At 36.2% G+C, this 11,657-nt stretch overlaps 1 pseudogene; it reads left to right on the top strand.

Annotated features, from left to right (window-relative positions):
• The window catches only part of LOC123583713, a 39,698-nt pseudogene extending 35,932 nt beyond the window's left edge, over window positions 1-3,766 (top strand).
• Window positions 3,767-11,657: the final 7,891 nt, after the last annotated feature.

Raw genomic sequence — 11,657 nt, forward strand, 5'->3', positions numbered from 1 at the left:
GCAGAAGAAAAGACTGGTAAACTTGAAAAGAGAGAAATAGGAATTACCCAAAATAAATCACAGAGTACAAACAGACTGAAAATAAAATAACACAGCCAAAATGACATGTGGAGAAACATCAGGCATTCTAAAATTTATCTAATTGTAGTTCTAAAAGGAATAGGGCATCAGAAAAAAATATTTTAAAAAACATTATCTGGAAAATTTCCAAAATTGATTAAAACTATATATCATAGGGAGATAATTGTCCCTGGGTCTCTCACATTCCTACATTACAACCAGAGATGCTATCTTTGTTCTGAATTGTTTTGAAAGATGTTTGCATAGCAAACAACCTTAGAAGATAGACTGTCTCCCTCTAGACAAAAAGGTAGGTTTGCTTACAGTCTTAGAAGGTAGAGATATCATCACTCTCTAGTGCAAAGGAAAGGCATGCTTCCTGCTCATTATAAAGATTTGGGTTCCCTAAGCTTAGGAACCTTGTCTATAACACTACTCACTTGAACATTCAGATGTCTCCTGGACTGCATCACATCACCAGTGTGAGAACTGGAACTAAGGAGAATGCTCATACTCTACCTAATACCTGTGCTGTGAATAATAAAGTACTCCTTGGAACTCTACTAGTTTGCAAGTTGGGTAAGGTCTCAAACCATTTCACATATGGTTTTGACATATATTCATAGATCCAAGCTCTTCAACATATTCTAGGAAAAAGAATCGTAAATCGTGAACCACACCAAAGAAGATCACACTCAAATTCCTCAAAATCCGTAATAAAGAAAAAATATTAAATGTAGTCATAAAAAAGGCACATTGTATCCAGAGGAATATAGTTAAGATTGACTAAAAATGTCCCATAAGAAACTCTAGAAGCCATAAATTAATAAAGTAATATTTTTAAAGTGCTGAAAGCAAAAAACAAAAAAAGCAAAAAACAACAAAACAAAACAAAAAACAGGAAAAATATCTTTCAAAAGAAAAGACAAAACAAACACTTCCAACAAACAAAACTTGATGGGTTTCATTGCCAGCAGACATGCACTACAAGAAATATTAACAAAATCATTTAGGCTAAAGGAGAAGAATGCTATTTAGAAATTTAAACCTACAAAAAGAAATAAAGAGAATTTGAAATGCTAAGTATGTGAGCAAATATTTTCAAAATTTATTTGTCATTTTTAGTCACCTTAAAAGACAACTGACTCTTAAAAGCAAAGTTACTAACAACGTACTGTGGAGTTTACAGCATATGTAGAAGTAAAATGTAAGACAATAATAGTACGAGAGAGATGAGGGAGTAAATGGAAATATACTCTTGTGAGGTTCTTTATATTGAGGGCATAACAATATTTGAAGGTTGGCTATGCTAAGATAAAGATATACATTGTATACCCTAGATCAACCACAGGAAAAATAAACAAGCAGCATAACTGAGACAATGGTGAAGAAAAAAAGAATCATTTAAAATATTCAGTTCAAATGAGGGCATAAAAAGGGGGGAAATGAACAATGGTGAAGAAAAAAAGAATCATTTAAAATATTCAGTTCAAATGAGGGCATAAAAAGGGGGGAAATGAACAAAAACCAGGTGGGACAAATAAAAAAATTACAAATTGGTAGATATATACTCATTGTATTAATAATTATATTAATTTTAAGTGGCCTAAACACTCTAATCAAAATGCAAAGATTGTCAGATTGCATGAAAACAGAAGTCAACTATATGTTGGTCATAAGAAATATACGTTAGGGGTACCTGGGGGGCTCAGTTGGTTGAGCCTCTGACTCTTGATTTTGGTTCAGGTTACGATCTAAGGGTTGGTGGGATCAAGCCCCAAGTGAGGCTCTCCTTGATGACAGCAGAAGCCTGCTTGGGATTCTCTCTCTCCCTCTCTCTCTCTGCCCTTCCCCAACTCATATTCATTCTCTCTCTCTCTCTCTCTCTCTCTCTCGCTCTCTCTCTCTCAAAATAAATAAACAAAACAAAAAGAAATATAAAAAAGTTAAACATAGAAAATTTAAGGCCAAAGTATGAAAAAAGATGTATCAGGAAAACACTAGCATGGTTACATCAATATCAGAAAATTTCAACACAAGAAATATTCCCAACAACAATTATATGTCAACAAATCTGACAACCTAGAAGACATGGATAAATTCCTAGAAACATACAATCTACCAAGACTATCACATAAAGAAATAGAAAATCTGAATAGACTGATTACTAGTCAAGAGATTAAATCAGTAATCAAAAACATCTCAACAAACAGAAAGCCAGGACAAGATGGATTCACTAATGAGTTCTACCAAACATTTAAAGAAAAACTAACACCAATCCTCAAACTTCCCAAAAAACAGAACCAGGGGGAATATTTCCAAACTCATTTTATGCGGTCAGAATTACTCTCATACCTGAGCCAGACAAGGACACCACCAGAGAAGAAAATTTCAGGCCAATATCCCCAATAAACATAATCCAAAAATCTTCACCAGGTAAAAACAAACCCAGGTCCACAATACATTGAAAGAGGAAGTCCTGCTCTGGGACCGGTGCTCCCTCGGCCCAGTGGCTATAGTAGCAGCCCTCCTGGCCACACTGGGTGGGGCCCAGTGTCCAGTGGCTGCACAGAGGCAAGGACTCTGACCTCATGCACTGGAAGGCTGTGCTGATCATGTGGCGAAATGCTGTGCCTAGGGGCATGGGTGATCGTGAGCAGCGGCAAACTTGCATCTACACCAGCAAGCCCAGGAGGCAGCAGGTCAACTCCACCAAGAGCTCTGCCAAACCAGGCTCCTAGCCGGTGCTGGCAAGGTCATGAGGCTTGGGAGCTGGTGGTCAAGGAGCTGGACCTGGCCTGGCTGCACTCGGTGCATGTTTTCTGTCAGGGGATGCTCCAGGAAGAGCCTCGACTGGACGTCTTAAATCAACAATGCAGGGATCTTCCATTGCTCGTATATGAAGACCAAAGATGAGTTTGAGACACAGTTTGCAGTGAACCATCTGGGGCACTTCCTACTCATAAATTTTCTCCTTGGATTCCTCAAAAGGTCAGCTCCAAGAAGAATTGTGGTAGTTTTTTCCAAACCTTATAAATATGGAGACATCAACTACGAAGACTTGAAATGTCAACAAAACTAAATAAAAACTTTGCTGGGGTGCCAGGGTGGCTGAAGTCAGTTAAGCATTGGTCAATTTCAGTTTCAGCCCAATCAGGCTCTCTGCCTTGATTGCAAAGCCCATTTGGCACCTCTGTCTCTCTCTCTCTGCCCCTCCCCTCTTTTCTCTCTCTCTCTCTCCCTCTCCCTCTCCCTCTCTCCCAAAAATAAATGAACATTAAAAAAAAAAAAAAAAAAAACATTTTCTTATAGTTGGAGCAAACTGGCTAACATTTTTTTTTTTTTTTTTTAGCCAGAGAACTAGCCCATGGTTTAGAAGGCACAGATATTACTGTCAACATATTACACCCTGGTATTTCACAGACTAATCTCAGTAGATATATATATATTCCACTGTTGGTCAAAACACTTTTGACTTTGGTGTCATGGGCTTTTTTCAAAACCCCAGTAGAAAGTGCCCAGACTTCAGCTTAATATTTAACCTCTTCACCTGAGACAGAAGTTGTGTCCAGGAAAGTACTTTGGAAATTGTAAACAGGAAGAACTATTGCCCAAAGCTATGGATGAATCTGTTACAGGAAAACTCTGGGATATCAGTGATGGTTGGCATATTAAAATAGGAGCAAGGAGTGAAAGCCATTTGTAAAATTGAATGCTCATTATATCTGTAATCAGAAATGGTGTGGCTTGAGTACTTGCTATTTGAAAACACAATTTTGGTTTTATAGTAGTACTGCTGAGAGCTACGTAACTTACTTAAAAGTTATTTTTTGGAGAACATAAAATTTTCAGAAAAGTTTTAAATATATAATAAGCATAATGGATAGTATAATGAGCAATATAATTGTAATATACTTTATAAATTATAATTGAGCAAGCATGGACTACAGATATTAAAGAATCTAGTGACTTAAAGTAAACATCTTGAGAAGTTTTTCAAATATCTTTTGAGTTTCATGGCAAAAGTGTTAAATATTTTTATTGCGGTGCCAGTTTTTGTGTGAAAATAATATGCCTGTTTTGTGCACAATTCTTACTTAGAATAAATTTAAGAATGCAAACAACCAACAGAGTAAAAGCATCCTCCACCAAGAAGGATTTGTTCCAGGGATGCAAGGATGGTACAACATTTGAAAATCAACCAATGTGATATACCACATTAACAAAATGAAGAATAAAAATCATGAGGATCTCAACAGATGTGGGAAAAGCATGTGACAAAATTCAAGAGCCATTTATGATAAAAACTCTCAATAAAGTGGGTATAAAGGGAACATACCTCAACATAATAAAGGCCATATATGACAAGTCTACAGCTAAATCATACTCAATGATGAAAAACCAAAAGCTTTTCCTCTCTGATCGGGAACAAGACAAAAATGCCCACTCTCCCCACTTTTATTCAACATGATATTGGAAGTCCTAGCCACGGCAATTAAGCAGAAAAAGAAATAAAAGGCACCCAAATTGAAAAGGAAGATGAAAATTGTCACTCTTTGAAGATAGCATGATATTATGTATAGAAAAGCCTAAAGACCACCAAAAAAACTGTTAGAACTAATAAATTTAGCAAAGTTTTAGGGTACAAGGTAAAATACAAAAAGCTGTTGCATTTCTGTACAATACTAATGGATTGACCTATATGTGAAGCAAATGGGACTTTTCAACATTGCTGGTGAATATGCAAAATGCTACATTCACTTAGAAAAGATCTGTAGGTTTCTTAAGGAATCCCACTAATGTGCATTTACATTTACCCAAGAGAAATAAAAACATGTTAATGATAAACACTTCCTCAAGGTTTTTTTTAGAACTGATAACCTGTCGCTCCTCTTTCATATTAAAATAGGAAGGGGTTTTTAGACATACATATTTCAGTACTTAAAAAAATGAAATTGAGGCGCCTGGGTGGCTCAGTCGGTTGGGCGTCCGACTTCGGCTCAGGTCCTGATCTCGCGGTCCGTGAGTTCGAGTCCCGCGTCGGGCTCTGTGCTGACAGCTCAGAGCCTGGAGCCTGTTTCAGATTCTGTGTCTCCCTCTCTCTCTGACCTTCCCCCATTCACGCTCTGTCTCTCTCTGTCTCAATAATGAATAAACGTTAAAAAAAAAAATGAAAAAAAAATGAAATTAATTTATGTCTGGAATTTGCTTCAAAATAACCCAGGATGGGTAAAACAAACTCACCCATGGGTTTAATACGGTTTTAATTGGATGAGATGTATATGGGGGTTCATTATAGAATTCTTTATACCTTTCTATGTAGTTTTTGAGAGAAAAAAAAAAGTTCAAGAGAGAAATTCATAAATTACTTCCTCTTTAATTTAGAAACAAAATAATGCCAATTTAAATGTCCTTGATCTTTGAGTAGCAAGTGCCAAGGATTATAAATGTTAAGGGAGTATTACTATTAGTTTGGAGCAGTTGAATTCCCCTCCTCAACTTCTTGAAATGGGGAGTAGCTCTGTAAATGTCACTCAGGCTCAAAGATCTGAGAAACTATATTCATTCACCTCTACATTTTATCTTTATTCCAAAATTTTGACAGTCACATTAGTGGAGAACATACTTCTGATGTTAAGGCAAGTATAATTTTTTTGCAGGATAACAACACATTCTCTATGGACTGTCTAATGTAAACTGATTCTAGTCGGAATAACTATTTCATCAGAAAGTAGAAGTATGGGGGCACCTGGGTGGCTCAGTCAGTTAAGCGTCTGACTTCGGCTCAGGTCATGATCTTGTGGTTCATGAGTTCAAGCCCCGTGTTGGGCTCTGTGCTGACAGCTCAGAGCTTGGATCCTGCTTCGGATTCTGTGTCTCCCTTTCTCTCTGTTCCTTCCCCACCCGCACACTGTCTCTCTCTCTCTCTCTCTCTCAAAAATAAAGAATTAAAAAAAAATTTTTAAGAAAGTAGAAGTCCAGTTTAGTACACTTAAAATTCAAATCGTAAAGACACCAGCTCAAAAGGACCCAGAACTCATGATTATAATTGTTCCAAAATAGGCAGGAGCAGCTACATTGTTTTTCATACAACAATGAGTTTCAAATCAGCTGGATTTAGAACACACAATCATTAAGTTGGTGCACTATTCTGTACACAAGTATCAAGAACCCTAGAAGTCGCTTTCAGGAGAATCTCAACTAAAGTTGAAAAAACTCATTTGTAGGTGGCAGCAGACATTTGCTCATGGTCTAAAAGATGAGGATGACATATTGTAGGACCTGTCATACTGAAGAGTCTAGAACAAACCACTCTAAAGGCAGTACTAATAAATAAAAATTCTTATTACCAATTAATATTTTTAACTAGTGCTCCCAGGACACTTCATTTTAATCATTTTATAGCTAAGCTGTTTAAATTCCACAAAAATTTAGACATAATAACCACTGCTTCCTTTTTTATTGCTTTTTTTAGCCATAGCAGTAACTGGGTTTTTTTTTTACTGTGCTTATTTCGCTTCGTATTTTTTAGCTTTTTATTCAATTTCCAGTTATTTAACTTATAGTATAATATTAGTTTCACGTGTACAATTTAGTGATTCAATACCTCCAGACAACACCCAGAGCTCATCACAAGTGCGCTCCTTCATCCCCATCACCTGTTTAACTCATCTCCCCACTCACATGCCTTCAGATAACCATCAGTTTGTTCTCTATAGTTAAGAGTCTGTTTCTTGGTTTGCCTCTCTCTCTCTTTTTTCCCCTTTGCTCATTTTTTTTGTTTCTTCAATTCCACATATGAGGGATATCATATGTATTTGCTTTTCTCTTACTTCACTTAGCACAATACTCTCTAGCTCCATCCACGTCACTGCAAATGGCAAGATTTCATTCTTTTGATGGCTGAGTAATATTCCATTGTGTGTGTGTTTGCGTGTGTGCCATATCTTCTTTATCCATTCATCAGCTGATGGACATTTGGACTCTTTCCATTATTTGGCTATTATTGATAATGCCATTATGAACATCAAGATGCATGTATCCCTTTAAATTAGTATTTTTATATCCTTTGGGTAAATACCTAGTGGTACAATTGCTGGATCATGATGTAGTTCTATTTTTAATTTTTTGAGGAACCTCTATACTGTTTTCCAGAGTGGCTGCACCAGTTTGCATTGCCACCAACAGTGTAAGAGGGTTCCCCTTTCTCCACAACCTCACCAACATCTCTTGTTTCCCGTGTTGCTAATTTTAGCCATTCTGACAGGGTTGAGGTGATATTTCATTGTAGTTTTGATGTGTATGGCCCGGATAATGAGGGATGTTGAGCATCTTTTCAGATGTCTGTTGGACATCTGTATATCTTCTTTGGAAAAATATCTTTTCATATCTCTTCCCATTTTTTACTGGATTATTTGCTTTTGGCTGTTGAGTTTGGTAAGTTCTTTTTAGATTTTGGATACTAACCCTTCATATGTCATTTGCAAATATCTTCTCCTTTCTGTAGTTACCTTTAAGTTTTGTAGCTTATTTCCTTCACTGTGCAGAAGCTTTTTATTTGCTGAAGTCCCAATAGTTTATTTTTTTGTTTCCCTTGCCTCAGGAGACATATCTAATAAGAAGCTACTTCAACTGATGTCAAAGAAGTTCGGATTCTAGGATTTTAATGGTTTTCCTCTAAGATTTTACTGGTTCCCTGTCTCACATTTAGGTCTTTAATTCATTTTGAACTTATTTTTGTGTATGGTATAAGAAAGTGGTCCGGTTTGTTTCCATGTTGCTTCAAGTTTTCCCAAAGCCGTTTGTTGGAGAGACGCTTTTTTCCCATTGGATATTCTTTCCTGATGTGTCAAAGATTAGTTGATCATATAGTTGTGGTTCGATTTCTGGGTTTTCTATTCTGTTCCATTGTTCTATGAGTCTGTTTTTTTATGCCAGTACCATACTGTGTTGATGATTACAGCTTTGAAATATAACTTGAAGTCCAGAATTATGATGCCTCCAGCTTTTTTTTTTCCAAGGTTGCTGTGGCTATAAGGGTTTTTTTTTCTGATTCCACACAAATTTTAGGATTGTTTGTTCTAGCTCTGTGAAAAATGCTGTTGGTATTTTAATAGGGATTGCATTTAATATATAGATTGTTTTGGGTAGTACAGACATTTTAATAATATTTATTCTTCCAATCCATGAGCATGAATGTTTTTCCATTTTTTGTGTGTCATCTTCAGTTTCTTCCATCATTTTATAGTTTTCAAAATACAGGTCTTTCACCTTTTTAGATTTATTCCTGGGTATCTTATGGGTTTGATGTAATTAAATGGGATTGCTTCCTTGATTTTTCTTTCTGCTGCTTCATTATTGGTGTATAGAAATGTAACAGATTTCTGTATGTTAGTTTTTTTGAAAATTTACTCAATTCATGCATCAGTTCGACCAATTTTTTGGTGGAGTCTTTCCTTTTTTAAATTGTTAAATGCATGTAAATGCATACAAACCCCATGCAAGGCGTGGCAGGTACTCTTCTGCAAGTTGGTAGACACTGAAACTTCATTACCTATTTTGTAGACAGTACATTAGACATAAAAGATACCTCAATAATTATCTCCCTAATGAAGGAGGGGGGGAATGGCACTAGTTGTTTCCCTTAAAAAACTAAAACTAATGTGTACTTTCATGACATGTATTGCATGATTTGAAATAATAGCCTCTCCTTGGGTAGGACTAAGAGTTTATATTGTCCAAGTACCAACTTGCTAGAAAAATTAAAGGCTGAGGCTCTAAAACAAGGTTAGGACTTAAAAATTGGATAGTCAGTACTTAAAATACAGTATTTCACTATCTAATAAATTCTCAGTTGCGAGGACTGTTTACCCAGTTCATTGATTAATCATGGAGGCCTTCTGTCCCTGTTCTTCTATTTCATTATCCACAAGAATCTTTAATGAACAAAGAAGTAAAAAAGAAATGAAACAGTCATCACCAGGTGAAGGTCATAGGTTAATGCTGGAGGATACAGAATTAATGGGGCCTATTAAGGACTAAAAATTTCCTGTCCTTGGATTTGTTACCCATGTTTTCCCTGACCACAACATCATGGACAATTGAGAATTGCTTACGTTAAAAAAAAAAAAAAAAAAAAAAAAAGGAAAACTTAACCAAAAATTTATCTGAGCCAACACAGGATACAATATTTTAAAATTATACTCTAATTTTTTTTAAGAACCAAAACCCCTGACCAGACATTTTTTTTTTTAATTTACATCCAAATTAGTTAGCATATAATGAAACAATGATTTCAGGAGTAGATTCCTTAATTCCCCTTACCCATTTAGCCCATCCCCCCTCCCACAACCCCTCCAGCAACCCTCAGTTTGTTCTCCATATTTATGAATCTCTTCTGTTTTGTCCCCATCCCTGTTTTTATATTATTTTTGTTTCCCTTCCCTTATGTTCATCTGTTTTGTCTCTTAAAGTCCTCATATGAGTGAAGTCATATATTTCTCTTTCTCTGAAGTCATATGATTTTTGTCTTTCTCTAATTTCACTTAGCATAATACCCTCCAGTTCCATCCACGTCGTTGCAAATGGCAAGATTTCATTCTTTTTGATTGCCAAGTAACACTCCATTGTATATATATACCACATCTTCTTTATCCATTCATCCATCGATGGACATTTGGGCTCTTTCCATACTTTGGCTGTTGTTGATAGTGCTGCTATAAACATGGGGGGGGGGGCATGTGTCCCTTCAAAACAGCACACCTGTATCCCGTGGATAAGTGCCTAGCAGTGGAATTGTTGGGTCATAGGGTAGTTCTATTTTTAGTTTTTTGAGGAACCCCCAAACTGTTTTCCAGAGTGGCTGTACCAGCTTGCATTCTCACTGACCAGACATTTCTGCTAATGATAAGCCTTTACTCTCCTGTGATTTTGTTTGTTGTAGAACTCATAACCCGCCATTTCCTTTAGTTAGAAGCAAAATAGCTGAGGATGCATGGCAGCATCTACTGTGAGCACCACATTTTCCTCTCCCACCATGGTTGACCACATTCCAGTTAGAAAAGCTCTTTCTAGTCCTATTATGTTCAACAAGCATAATAGGGGTAAGTTTGTTCTTCTGGCAAAACATTCAAGATATATTGTCTTTTACTTTAACCTTGTCTGCTGTCTGCCATCCTTAAAGGCAAAACACCTGGACAGCTGCTTGTACCCTCTACATTCTGCATCTTATAGGACCTGACCTTTTCTATGCAACTCTTCAGGCTGCCAGATGACCTTTAATATTCAGTAAAATTTCCCCTATTTTGAAAGTTTATGCTGGCTTCTTTTCTGGCACCTTCACTTTGGCATAGCTAATGTAGAAATGTGTACGTTTTGTGTGAATGCCCTTGCAATCCAGCTGGTAATCCAGTATTTATTTATAAACTGATATATATATAAATTTATATATATATATAAATAAATAAATAAATAAATTTATAAATAAATAAATAAATATAAATAAATAAAACTTCTGCTAGTTTATAAATAAAACTTCTGCTAGTTTTCATTTTCCTTTGTGTGAAATTTTCTCTAGGAGGAGGTAGTTGAGTCTAGCTGAGTAAAAACCCAAGAACAAAATGTACACAGTTCTCTGTTCTAATGAAAGTATTTTAAATGGGTAATAAGGCATGAGAAGAGAAAAAAATATATATAACACAGGTCACTGAACCAAATGATCAAGTAAGGAGTTCTCTCCAAATAGTCAACACCCAGCATGCACTTATGGGGTTGTCAGGCAAGGGGGATTTCAGCTTAAACAAGTTTAAGTTCAGTGAAACCGTATGAAACTCAAAGCTGTAACAATGTCAATTCTACCATGAAGAAAATAACATTTTTACAAGACTGAAGTTCTTGTTCAGCTAAGTTGTAGTCAATGTCTCAAATTCCTGGTTGCTTTCATAACCTAAAAAATAAATAGGATTTATAACTGAAAAATTTTAAAAGATGTGTACTTTAAACATACTGGATTTGAAATTATGCCTCTGTTGAGTATGCCTTGAATTTACAGATGAATTCATCCTTGATTTCGTGGCCCAGTCTACAACTATACCATCAAAGATTATCTTATTCAATCATTTGGACTGTTACTCTTTTTCTGTATTAGAAAATCCCAATTATCCTTTAAATATTATTTATTTTTTCCAGGATAGCAAAGTGTTAGAGACTGGACATCCTGAAGACTGGTGTAGCACAGACCATTTGTGGCCAACAAGGTAAAAGCCTTTTGAATGTGAATGGCCTATAATTTTCCAGTAACTTTACACTGACTCAAAGGAACAAAGCAAAATTTCACCAAAATAGTTGACCCAAAGCACGAAGAAATATCTGGGTTTCTGAAATTATTAGCCACGGCACGATCAATAGTTTCTCATCTCGTGTCTTCCCTCTTTTCTTGGGGTCCTAACTAGACTACCATCTACGCTCCCTACTCTAGTATCATCTAAACTTCCATCACTCATTGACATTCCTGTCACTCATTATTACCAATCTCCTAGGAACCCAAATTGGTTTGAGCATTCTCCCTAACCAGACCTTCCAAGCTGTCTCTATCACAT

This window comes from Leopardus geoffroyi, chromosome B3 (genome assembly GCF_018350155.1).
Source record: "Leopardus geoffroyi isolate Oge1 chromosome B3, O.geoffroyi_Oge1_pat1.0, whole genome shotgun sequence".
Taxonomy (NCBI): domain Eukaryota; kingdom Metazoa; phylum Chordata; class Mammalia; order Carnivora; family Felidae; genus Leopardus; species Leopardus geoffroyi.